The sequence below is a fragment of the Callorhinus ursinus genome, unplaced genomic scaffold, assembly GCF_003265705.2.
Source record: "Callorhinus ursinus isolate GAN/ISIS: 27379988/994484 unplaced genomic scaffold, GSC_fseal_2.0 scaffold13, whole genome shotgun sequence".
Taxonomy (NCBI): Eukaryota; Metazoa; Chordata; class Mammalia; order Carnivora; family Otariidae; genus Callorhinus; species Callorhinus ursinus.
In genome coordinates, this window is record NW_027397075.1 from 13,683,340 (window position 1) to 13,696,605 (window position 13,266).

At 45.9% G+C, this 13,266-nt stretch overlaps 1 long non-coding RNA gene across 1 annotated transcript; it reads right to left on the reverse strand.

Moving 5' to 3' along the window:
* Window positions 1–1,963: 1,963 nt before the first annotated feature.
* On the reverse strand, window positions 1,964–13,213 carry LOC112828387 (uncharacterized). Its single transcript, XR_003209503.2, has 3 exons — window positions 13,122–13,213; window positions 8,088–8,250; window positions 1,964–2,614 (listed from the first exon to the last, which is right to left on the reverse strand). It is a non-coding gene; the product is annotated as an uncharacterized lncRNA (long non-coding RNA).
* Between the last annotated feature and the right edge of the window lie 53 nt (window positions 13,214–13,266).

Below are 13,266 nucleotides of genomic sequence, written 5' to 3' on the forward strand. Positions count from 1 at the left end.
CACTCCCCCTGCTTGTGTTCCCTCTCTCGCTGTGTCTCTGTCAAATAAATAAACTCTTAAAAGATAATAATAATAAATAGTCTTAAGTATGAAAAAATTAAAAAAAAAAAAGGCAGCTGGAATGTTCCTAGTGTGGGAGACAACTAAAAACTCCATGTGCGAGTGAGGGAGAGAGCGAGAGAGCTACCTTCTGGGCAGGCTAACCAACATGGCTGCGAGAGAAGGAGCCCAGGTGAAGCCCCTGACAGCAGGGCTGGCTGGTGCTGGAGATGGCGTTAATACTGGCCATCTGAAGAGTTCTCTCAGCTCATTGTGTAAACCTGGCTTCAGGTCAGGCCCCTGTGTCCAATCCCTGTCCCACAGTCTGCATCCCCTGCCCAGTACTCATTATAATCCCTGGAGCCAGTGTTTTTAGCTGAAGACCCTTCCCCTGGGAGCTTGCAGCCTGGGGCCTTCAGTCCTGGGAGACTTCCTGGAGGAGGTGACTCTGGGCTTGGGAGGGCAGTGATTGAATTGCCCTTTAGCAATGACCATCAGGAAATTTTAAGGAAGAAAACGGTTTATAACTTACTAGACCTGGAGGTTCCACAGTGCACCTGGAGCCACACAGTCAGGTAGCTGGGGAGAGGGAGGGATGGGGAGAGGGGGAGAGCCGGTGTGGGGGAGAGAGATAGAGAGAGAGAGGGCACTCATAGGCAGGCCGGGGCTTCTGCTTTTATTGGGATCAGGAGTCCGAGGATTTTGCAGACTCACTCTATTGCTGAATTTAAAACAAGAGCAGGAATTTAAAGCTGGGTAGGGGGTGGACAGGCGGCCCACATGGTCGGTTATTGAAGCCAGACTCTCTGAAACAGCAGCCCAAGTGTGGGGCCTGAACTGGCATTTTCTAGCGTGGCCAGCAACACGTTTATTTGAGATGGCCTTTGAAGTCGACGCCTCTTGGAAAGGGATGCCTCAGTAATCAAAGTTTAAGTTGGGCACTTGGATCACAACAGAGGGAAAAGCCCGTCAGGGTTTACACTCCTATCCACACTCCGATCTGCTCCAAGTCCACCAGGACGCTATGGGGGTAGCTAACACGCTGCAGGCAGGGTTGGGCACGTTGTAACACAGAAAGTGCACTACCACATTATGGGAGCAAATCGTATAAAAATTACACAGGCAGGAGTCTGGAATGTAGTCTGTAGCCATCGTCCCAAACTTGAAGTGGGGGGCCAGCTCAGGCGATCTGTGCAGGGATATGGGTAATACCACCAGATATTTTAACATCTTGGGCCATTTAGTGTGTGGGGTGACCCAGGCGGGGGGGGGGCCACTCAGGCGGTAAAGGATTCACCCGATGCAGAACGGAGATAGAAGTTGATAGAATAAACCACAGCGGAGCAGCGGAGGGCAGGACAGCAGAAGAAAGGCTGTCTGTGGTGGGGGCTGTAGATAAAGGGGAAGGTGAGGAGGTATGGGAACATATGGAATTTTCCTTTTGGGGGTACCTGTGTCTGGGAGTAAGCAGCCCATTGGTCAGCTAGGGCTTACGGGTATTTTGAAGGCTGCCTAATGGACCTGTTTGCAGTCAGTCAGGGAAGTGGGGGTCACTGTGGGCCTTATTCAGGACTCCATTGCTCAAGCTGGTTGCCTGAAAGCGGCCTCTACACCATGTGAACAGGTTTGAACCTGTCCTGAGCTGGTAAATTGTTCCATATCTCATCGAACCAGTCTGAGTCCTGAGAAAAGGTCAGTTCAATTAAAGGTTGTGTCTCATTTCAGGAGGTGGTGATGCAGGTGGACTCCCCAAGTTAAACCTACAGTAGTCCCCCCACCCACTTATCCACAGGGACACACTCCAAGGCCTCTAGTGGATGCCTGAAACTGTAGATAGTACCGAGCCCTGCATATACTATGCTTTTCCTATACGTATATACCTCGGACAAGATTTAATCTATAAATCAGGCAAAGAGATTAACAGGAAGTAATAATAAAATAGAACAATTATAGAACAGTTAGAGCCACAGTACTAATATACTGTATTATAATATATAAATTATACATAACATAATAACAATAAACCATGATAGAAGTTATGTGAGGGACGCCTGGGTGGCTCAGCAGTTAAGTGGCTGCCTTTGGTTCAGGTTGTGATCCCTGGGATCCTGAATCCGGCCCCCTGCTCATGGGGAAGTCTGCTTCTCCCTCTCCCTCTGCCCCTCCCCCACTGATGCTTGTGCTCACTCTCTCTCAAATAAATAAATAAAATATTTTTTAAAAAAGAGTTATGTGAATGTGGCCTCTCTCTTAGAATACCTCATTGTACTATACTCAGCCTACTTCTTGCGATGATGTGACACAGTACCACAAAGATGAATGTCTGGTGCAGACTGAGCTCTGAGGGCAGCCAGTGGAGGAGACTTCTAGGTCTTCACAACTCGGGCTCGAAATGTCTTCACAAGGAGGGAGGGCAGGCAGCGGCAATCTGGCAGATTTTCCTGGTTTGCAGTTTGAATGTCTCTGGTGATCCTTCTGAGGGGCCCACAGGCAACAGGCGTGAACACTGTCCATACGTGAGCTGTTGTGGTTTCTCTGAAGTCTGGATCAAGCTGTCCCCCATTAGCTTGCGTGGCTGGGGAAAAGGACAGTTTTAGTTCTCAAGGATTCCAAGTCAGAGGGCGGGAGAAAAACTGGAAATGCTAAAAATTTGGAGGGTTGCAGCCAAATATTGGAGGACAGTGGAAGAATTGAGGATCTAGTCTAGGTGAAGACAAACCCCCAAAGATCATTACCAGCATTAGAAGAGATCCGTAAAGGCGTATTAACTGAAACATGACTGTTCCCTCCACAATCACCCCGATTTTATCAAAGATAACCATAGCAAGACCGTTTTGTTTTCGAATTCAGTCTAGTTTCCATAAACTTGCCTTGATTATTTACCTACATGCAGCAAGAAGAGTGACTGACCACTGAGGCTCTTTTAAGTCGGGTTTGCTGGAACCTTTCATAAGGAATCTCACATTGAACTTGGAAAAGCCTTTCAGGCTAAGAAGCCAAGCCAAGAACTTCCTGTCAGACTTCACCTGGAATACCTTTAGATTTCGGTGAATTCCTCTCTTCTTGAGGTTCCTGGGTCTGTCAGGAGGCGACCTTCCTTACTCACATGATAAGGCTGCTGGGAACCCCATTAGCAAGGTTATCAGGCTGATTTTTTGGCTTTATTGGCTCTGTAAGGCCAACCTTACTTCCTTAAAGCTGTCTGGTCATATCTGAGTCTACTCACATACTCACATCTTTCTCAAATACGACATTCCAGTCAAAACTTTGGTAATATGACCAGTGTTTCCAATAGTGTCCTGTTACAAAGGGAACAGATTCTTATTGAACTTATACAAATGAATATGTTGCTATGAAAATATAAGAATACTTGGAGTTTCCAAATTCTGGGGGGATCAGGTAGGGAGAAAAAGTAATTGTTTCATCTTTGTTTACAAAGGTAGATTTTACAAATTGCTATAGGTCATAGCTGGTGTAAGAGAAAGTTTCCTTAAATCTGAAAAACAAAAGATTAAAGAACCAGCAATGTTTCAAACAAAAGCCATAAAAATTTATAATCATCCCTATCAGTTCTGTCATTCCCCTGAAATTAATTCTTGTTGATCTTGATCTTTTGTTGACAGTTTTATGAATCCAGGTTTTCTTTAGAGTTGTGTAAATTCTTTCGCAGTTGAGTGATGTGATCGGAATTATCAGAAACCCATATTCTAGAGTGTCTATCAGTCCTTTCCAGGAATTTTTCTGAAGATGAAACAGTTTTGCAAAAGCATCAGAGTCCTACAATAACTGTCTGTATATGACAAAAGACTTAAAAATGGCCACGGTTAAAGATCTGATGAGAGTTTGTTACAAGGCAATTGACAAGGAAATTTGACTATTTTGGTGACACATTTTAAGATGATAACTGGAATAATGACTGATAATATTATATATCAGACTTTTAGGAGTTTCATATAATTTCTGGAACACTTATATTAATAACATATCTATATTAGAATATTAATAAAGAGTGGTTCCTGGGTGGCTCAGTCGTTAAGTGTCTGCCTTCGGCTCAGGTCACGATCCCAGAGTCCCGGGATCAAGCCCTGCATTGGGCTCCCTGCTCCGCAGGAAGCCTGCTTCTCCCTCTCTCACTCTCCCTGCTTGTGTTCCCTCTCTCGCTGTGTCGCTCTCTGTCAAATAAATAAATAAAATCTAAAAAAAAAAAGAATATTAATAAAGAACTTACAGCACTATTTCTTATTTGAAATACTTCCCATGTAATGTCACATATCAAATAAGACTAAGTAGTTTAATGTCTCCCTTCTTACAAGGACAGAAAATAAATCTTTCGAGATGTTCCATAAGCATTCTTGAAAAATCACGGGGCGCCTGGGTGGCTCAGTTGTTAAGCGTCTGCCTTCGGCTCAGGTCATGATCCCAGGGTCCTGGGATCGAGCCCCGCATTGGGCTCCCTGCTCTGAGGGAGGCCTGCTTCTCCCTCTCCCACTCCCCCTGCTTGTGTTCCCTCTCTCGCTGTGTCTCTCTCTGTCAAATGGATGAAATCTTTAAAAAAAAAGAAAAAGAAAAATCCCCAAATTATTTCCAGGTCAAAAGACTTCATTTAGAATTTTATTTCGGGGGGTGCCTGGGTGCAGTTGGTTAAGCATCTGACTTGATCTCAGGTCAGGTCGTAGTCTCAGAGTCCTGAGACAGACCCCTGTGTTGGGCTCCACACTCAGCGTGGAGTCTGCTTAAGATTCTCTCTCTCTCTCCCTCTGCCTCTCCCACTTGTGCTCTCTTTCTCTCTCTAAAATAAGTAAAATCTTAAAAAAAAAAAGAAATAAAAAAAGAATCTGATTTTGGGAAGTTTGTCAAAAATATCAAAAGGTTTTGGGCACTTGACTAAATAGGATCACAAATAATTATGAAACAATACTTACCCTTTAACCAAAGTAACAAGATTTCAAAGGCAAATATAGGTGACATAGATCTGAGCAAAACCTAGGTCTTTTAATATGGAGAAGACCCAGTATACTCAAGTAATCAAAGACTTGATGATACAGATAACAGGAAGCACAGGAAATTATTTTGATAAAACACAGGATCTTGGTTTTCTAGGCAGATTACTTAAAAGGTAAAGAAAACCCTGATAATCTCTTTTCAGGAGCAGATCAATAGTTCAGGAAAATTTTGTCCTTTGAGCAGATGAAAGAATTAAGTTTTAGTTTAATTTTTTTATTTTACGATTTTATTTATTTATTTGTGAGAGAGTGCAAGAGAGGGATCATGAGCAGGGGAGAAGGGGGGAGTGGGAAGGGCAGAAGTAGCCACCCAGGTGCCCCTAAGTTTTAGTTTTAGATTAGTATACTATCACTACTAAAGCCTATTTTTATTTATTTTTTTATTTTTAAGATTTTATTTATTTATTTATTTGACAGAGAGAGAGAGAGACACACACAGCAAGAGAGGGAACACAAGCAGGGGGAGTGGGAGAGGGACAAGCAGGCTTCCCGCCAAGTGGGGAACCCGATGTGGGGCTTGATCTCAGGACCCTGGGATCATGATCTCAGCCGAAGGCAGTCGCTTAACCAACTGAGCCACCCAGGCGCCCTAAAGCCTATTTTTAAAGATTAAAAAAATTTTGGGGGTGCCTGGGTGGCTCAGTAGGTTAAGTGTCTGCCTTCGGCTCCAGTCATGGTCCCAGGGTCCTGGGATCGAACCCAGCATTGGGCTCTCTGCTCAACAGGGAGTCTGCTTCTCCCTCTCCCACTCCCTCTGCTTGAGTTCCCTCTCTCTCGCTGTGTCTCTCTCTGTTAAATAAATAAATAAAATCTTAAAAGAAAAAAAAATGGGGGGGTGCCTGGGTGGCTCAGTCAGTTAAGCGTATGCCTTCAGCTCAGGTCATGATCTCAGGGTCCTGGGATCGAACCCTGCACTGGGCTCTCTGTTCAGCGGGGAGTCTGCTTCTCCCACTCTCTGCTCATGCTCTCTCTCAAATAAATAAATAAAATCTTAAAAAATTTTTTTTTTTTTTTAAAGTAATCTCTACACCCAACCTGGAGATCAAGAGTGGTAGTCTCCGGGGACTTAGCCAGCCAGGCGCCCCAAGCCTATTTTTAAAACCCTTATAATAGCCATTCCATTTTTAGCCAACTTGACCATGCAAGATCCCCTGTCCCCCAATTTCTCTTTCTCTTCTCAACTTTCTATGTGCATAGTTTGTTCTTTATTTTCCTCTTTCTCATTCTGAAATCATCAGCTTTACTTTAGGACAGAATTACTGTGGGGACACCTGGCTGGCTCAGTCGGTGGAGCTTGTAACTCTTGATCTCGGGGTTGTGAGTTTGAGCCCCACGTTGGATGTAGAGATTACTTAAAAATAGGACAAAATTACTTTCTTTTTCCTTATTATTTCGAATAGTTTATTTTTTTTTAAAGATTTTATTTATTTATTTGACACAGAGACAGCCAGAGAGGGAACACAAGCAGTGGGAGTGGGAGAGGGAGAAGCAGGCCTCCTGCTGAGCAGGGAGCCCGATGTGGGGCTCGGTCCCAGGACCCTGGGATCATGACCTGAGCCGAAGGCAGACGCTTAATGACTGAGCCACCCGGGCGCCCCTCTAATAGTTTAAGTGACATATATTAATTAAATGACATATATTATTAACGACATACATTAATTAATTTCTAGTGCAAACTAAGAAGTATGCAATTTCTTGTGAAATGCTACACAGAATCTTTTAGATTATCAAACTTATGAATATATCTCTTAATTCCTAGGAACATAACATTTCCTCATAGTGCAATTTTTCCCATTTAAAATGTAGCAATGTCACCCTATAATTAAGGGGAATGCCCTGTGAAGAATAATTCTGTGGACTCAGGGTCAAATGGGGCCCCTTGAGGATTGGAAATAGAGGGTCATTTCGGTCACTATGATCACAGAAATGATCAGCCCATTGGACTATGCCAAATGTGCACAGGAGATGGGCCTCATCTTAATGTTTGCTGTTCCCTGTGAGCCTTGGCAGTGATCGTGGTATGGGCATGGCGCCAGGCAATAAATATCCAAGTGAAGAGACGGTATGAGTATTTGTGGCTCTGGGGGGCTTTGCCTCCCCTTTTCCCTCTGCCCTCTCACTAGAGACCTTGATAGCCCTGTCAGCTTTTCCTTTGGTGGCAGGGACGCCAGAAATTTTTGGATGATGTCACTGTAAGCCTTCTTTGCAGGGGGCCGCTTTCCTTTCCAGGGTGTTCCATGAGACCTCCCTGGAGTTAGTGTAGGCCTCCCCCCGAGTGCCATGTGCAGGGCCTTTGGGAAAAGCCCCGGGCCTCTGGAGTGGTATACGAGTCTTAGCATGTTGGTATGCAGGGCACTGAGCAATGCCCAGAAGCTTCTAGGGGTTTGCGTTGCTCAAGGAGCAGGTACGCCTCCTCAGGCTTCTTAGGAAGTGCGGGCACCAGCTTTTCAGGACATTTATACTTGTCCGTTAATTATTTAGCAATATCACAGCAGGAATAGGATCCATGTCAGGGGATGAAGAACAACAGCAGTGAGTGAGGTGGTGGCCCAGAGACTGTGGCCTTTGTCGTACTTTCCCTCTGGTGCCAGCTCTGGTTTCCAGTTGCAAGGCTATGTGACTCTTCTGGGTAAGGATGTGGAGTCCGGGCATGGCCCACTGACTGTGGTTGCCAGCATATGTCTTGCATCCTGCTCACCAGTGAGAATCTCTTCCCTGCTCTTTCAGCCCTAGCCTCCCCTGGGGCAAGGCCACTAGCCTTGAGATCCAACCCACCCTCCTTAGCTCTCCTTGGCCTTGAGATGTGGAGCATCCTCACACACATTAATAGTCAATTAAGGCTTTATAATTAGTGGTCTAATCATCTCGGTAGACCACATGGCCTTGATCACGCTGCTCTGGGGAGATCATTGGATAATTACGGCAGCTGTGCCCTTTTGGGGTTGATTCCGCAGGCAACACAGGACAGAGGCAATGTGCAAAAGCACAAAACAACATGAACAGCTGCCTGCGAGTGGTGCTAGTTTTCCAGACGGTGCTACCCACCTGAGTGAGTTAGGCTGTTAGGAAGCACGTTGCAGGTGAAGACATTCCCCTCAGTTAATTGCAAGGGCAATCACGCAATCCTACCAACTTCGTTGTGGCTGGACCAGCCCTTGTGGTTCTTATTATGATTGCAAGATGACCTTCAGCAATAACCATCAGGAACCTGTGGGGGAAAAAAAAGTTTATTACTTCAGGACAAGGAAATTATATAACACACCTGGGGCCACGCAGTGAGGTCTCTGGGGTGGGGGAGAGCCCGAGCTTGGAAGGGTAGGCTCACAGGCCCGGGGTTCTGCTTTTGTTGGGGTCCAGGGTGCAGGCCTAGGGTTTCACAAACTCACTTATTGCTGAATTTAAAACGTAAGACCAGGAATTTACAGCTGGGGGGCCAGGGGGATGGACAAGTGGCCCAAGTGGTCAGTTACTGAGATCAATCATTTTATTTAAGTTTATTTTTTTAGTAATCTCTCTACCCAACACGGGACTCAAACTCACCACCTGGAGATCAAGAGGTTCATGCTCTTCCAACAGAGCTAGCCAGGCGCCCCTAAAGTTATTGCTTTGATTTTTTGAATTTTTAAATTTTTAATTTTTTTTAAGATTTATTTGAGAGAGTGTGCGTGTGCGCACTTGAGCAGTGGGAGGGGCAGAGGGAAAGGAAGAGAAAGAATCCTCCAGCAGACTCCCCAGCTGAGCATGGACACTCATGCAGGGCTCAACCCCAGGACCCCGAAATCACAACCTGAACCGGAACCAAGAGCCAGATGCTTAACCTACTGAGCCACCCAGGTGCCCCAAATTACTGTTTTTAAAGCTGTAGAAACTCCCAAATCTTAGAGAACGTCCATTCCAAGAAGGAAGGAGTGGCGAGGGGACAGTACTGACCTGGGCCAGGGCGTGCTGCACAAGGCTGCCGCATGCGGCAGAGGAGGCAATGCCCTAAATGCTGCAGACAGGGACTGTCCCTGCGGCCTGTGGCAGGTCTTCCCTCATCGGGCTCCATTAAAATTAAAAACCTTTGTGCATGAAAGGATACTAGCAAAACAGGAGAAACAACCCACAACATGGGAGGAAATAATCACAGATCAGAAATCTGATACGGAATTAATACCCATAATATATAATGAATTTTTGTAACTAAATAGCAAAACAAAAACCAAAAAAACCAAACCAAAACAAAACCGAGAAAACCAACTTAAAAAAATGAAAGACTTGAATGGACATTTCTCCAAGGAAGATATTCAAATGAACAAAAAGCACCTGAAAAGAGGCTCTGAGTCCTCAGAGAAATGCAAATCAAAGCTACAATGACATTGCACTTCACACCCACTAGCATGGCTGGAATCAAAAAGACAGATTAACAAGTGTTGGCGAGGATGTGCAGCATTGGAACCCTCCCTTGTCCACTGCTAGTGGGGATGGGAAATGTTGCAGCCCCAGTGGAAAACAGTGTGGTAGTGCCTCAAAAAGCTTCAGTGGGTATTGCTGGGTCACCTAATCCTAGGTGCACATCTGAGAAATAAAAACATATGTGCACACAAAAAGTTGTATACCAACATTCATAGCAGCATTATTCACATAGACAAAGGTGGAAACCCAAATGTCCATCAGTGAATGAATGGATGAATACAGTGTGGTCTACCCACTCAATGGAATACGTTCGGCCATGAAAAAGAATGAGATTCAGCCACCTGCTACCACGTGGATAAACCTTGAAAACATGGTGCTAAGTGCAATAAGCCAGACACAAAAGGAGAAATATTGTGTGATTCCATGCATGGGGTACCTAGAACAGGCATATTTATAGGGACAGAAAATAGAATAGAGGTTACTGGGGCTGGGGGAAGGAGGAAGAAAGGAGTTATTGTTAACAGGGACAGCGTTTCAGTTCAGATGATGAAAAAGTTCTAGAAACGGATGGTGGTGATGGCTGCAAAACACTGTGAATAGACTTAAAGCTACTGAACTGGACACTAATGGTTAAAATTGTATATTTTATGTTATGTACATTTTACCACTACACTAAAATACCGTTTCTCACATCAGCTTAGCAGAAATTGGAAAGTACAGCAACCCATTTTGTTGGCGAGGCTGTGGGAGAGCAGGCCTTCTCATATTTTGCTTCTGGGAGGAATCTACGTGTCTTTACCTTTTTTTTTTTTAAAGATATATTTATTTATTTTACCACACAGGTCCACTCACCCACCATTCCTCACACTGGCCGAGTGAGAGAGGGAGGGAGAGAGAGAGAGAGAGACTGCGTGTGTGGGCAGGAGGTGGGCAGAGGAACAGGGAGAGAAGCGGACTCTCTGCTGGTGTGTGTTGAGGGGAGCCTGCCCTGGGGCATGACCCTGAGATCAGGAACTGAGCCAAAATCAAGAGTGGCATGCCCAACCCACTGAGCCACCCAGGCGCCCCACTTGTCTTTACCATTTGCCTTAGCAATCGTAATTCTAGTTTACCTTAAAGGTACACCCTCAACAATATGAAAATGCCTTTGACCTGGTTACTCTTGGCAGCCTGGTTGGTGATTATAAAATATTGGAAACAATTTCGATGTTCATACATAGAAGAGTGGTTGAATGAAGTGTCCATCCACATATCTCTGTGCACTGATGTGGAATGATTTCCAGGCTCTGTTGCTAAGTGTAAAAGGGGAAGTGTGAAGGAGTATATATAACGAGCTACCTTTGTGTACAAAAGAAGGGGATTAAGAAAATAAACATTTGCCTCCTCACTTGAGTATAGAGAAACCTAGGAAAGAAAACCCAGAGAGGACTGAGATTGATTTTAGAAGGTAGTTGGCAGGAATTGAACGGAGAGAGGGAATGAGGGAGAAGCCATTTCTCTGAATAGACCTTTTTGTGCAGACCTGACTTTTGGAACTATGTTATCGTTTTACATATTTGAAAAGATAAAATAAAATCTTCCAAGGATGGGAGAAAAAAATCCCCAAATTTAATACAAACAGAAACAAATGAACCAAAGCATTCTTTCAAAAGAATAACATAAACACACTCAAAGGTGAGAAAAAATAAAAGCAGTAACTCAAGTTAGTATTTAGAGCATATACCCCCAGCCTAAAGACAAAAAGAACTCTAAACAAATATTTAATTCCAATTGGAATTGGTAGGCCTCACCCTACCCCCCCCCCCAAATACAGATGAAAAATTCTGAAGCTACTTTTTGGAATTCTAGCAAACTGAGCACATAAATAAAAGAAACCAAGTACCCCCGGGGTTGGAAAACGGAGTTACAAATACTGAGTGGGAGAAGAAAGAATGAACCCTGCAGGATTAGCTTGGAATTAAAAAACTCTTGGATGTACACATCCCGTCCATTTCCCAGCTCTGTTCTCCAAGAAGTAATGATGCCACAGTAACTCTAATTGTATAGCAGAGAAACCACACTGACCACCCTTCATAAACACACAAACTCTGGAAAGTATGTACCTCTTCGTGTTATGCAGGGAACACAGAATCACTTCCGTGGTCTCTCCTGCCCAAAGTGTGGAACCTGAGTCTAAACAGGATGAAACATCAGACAGACCCAACTTGAGCGACATTCTACAAAATAAATGGCCTGTATTCTCCAAAAATGGCAATGCCATGAATTGCAAAGAATTATGAACTGTTCCAGATTAAAGACGTCCAAAAAAGACATGACAAGTGAATGCAATGGATGCACGATTTTGAATTTTTTACTATGAAGGATTTATTGGAGCAACTGACACTTCAATAAGGCCTGCAGATTGTTGTGTTCAGTCTTATTTTCCTGATACTGAAAACTGGACTGTGGATATGCAAGGGAATTCGCTGTTCTCCCCATAAAAAGGGGTGAACATTCATCCATGAGATTGTCACGAGCATCAAATCAAATGTGCTGATTCACATACTGAATTCAGCACAAAACACTGGGTAAATACAGGGAAGGATCATCATTGGTGATAGGATCTCACAGGACAAGGTGGGTTTTAAGAAACGACCAGCTCGGGTGCAGAACGACTAGGCTTCAACAGGGTCCCCTGGGTCACTCGGAGGGGTTCCGCTCACGGAAGCGGGATCCACAGGTGCCCAGGTTCCAGGAGGCAGGGTTCCAACAAGGCCCCGGGCGCGGCCAGCGGGTCAGTGCTCCCACAAGAACCAGCGGGCGTTCCAGTTCCAGCTCCCGAGAGCCGGCAGATTAAAAAAGAAATTTGGTAATAGCCAATACAGAGCCCCAAACTCAAAGGACGGCCGCTGGATTCTGGGACTTTCGCCCACTGGGTCCCGGTGGAAGGTGCCAGAACCCCGAGATGACTGGCACCGCCAAGGGCGAGCCCAAGGTCGGCTGGCCGGCGGCAGGCTCTGAGCCCAGCTGCTTTCAGCTCTGTTTTGAGACATCACAGCTAGTTCTCCGGCTTAAAAGTCATTAAAATGGTCATGGGAGACATTCTGCATGGGGTGAAAAATTAAGGGTGGTTGTGACGTTTCTGCCCTGCCACGTTGAGCCCGTCCCGGGTTCTGCAGGAGAACATGGCGTCGCCGCCCGGCCGCCTTACCCACACAACTTGTACAAAAATCATCCCCAAGGGCAGCCAGCCCGGTTCAGCACCGTTTGCAGCGTGGAAGCTGCCAAACACATCTGCCAGCTAGTGTGGCCTTTGCCTCAGGCCCTGGGCCTGAACCTGGGCTCTTAAGTTAGGGGCGTGCCTGCCGCTTGGGGTCTGCGGGGGCTTCTCCCGGGTGCGGAAGGCCGGGTGCGACGCGGTGACAGGCACACCCCGAGGGGGCCCATGATCACAGAAAAGCAGCTCTGTCGCTGGACTCGGACCATCAATTCCAAACATGGGGAGACAAAATGGCGGCCGTGTCCCCGGCAGAAGCCACATACGGGTTCCGCGGCACGCAGGACCTACAACTCCCAGAGTGCTCTGGGTCGAAAGTGGGAGGGCGGGGAGCGCGCTAGCGTCCCTCGATGTGGCGCTGGGCCCTGTGCCCCGCCCCCTCCCAGCGGAAACCCTGTGGAATACGTGGCTCGCTCCGGCCCGCTCACCCGCCCTTCTTCGCACTGGCCGAAGGGATTCGTAGTTGATTGGCAGCGGTGTTGACCCTCCTTCGGGTCTTAAGAAACTACAGTTCCCGATGTAGCTTCTGCGCCTGCGCACAACGCCGCAGGGCGTACTACGGTTCCCGGCGGG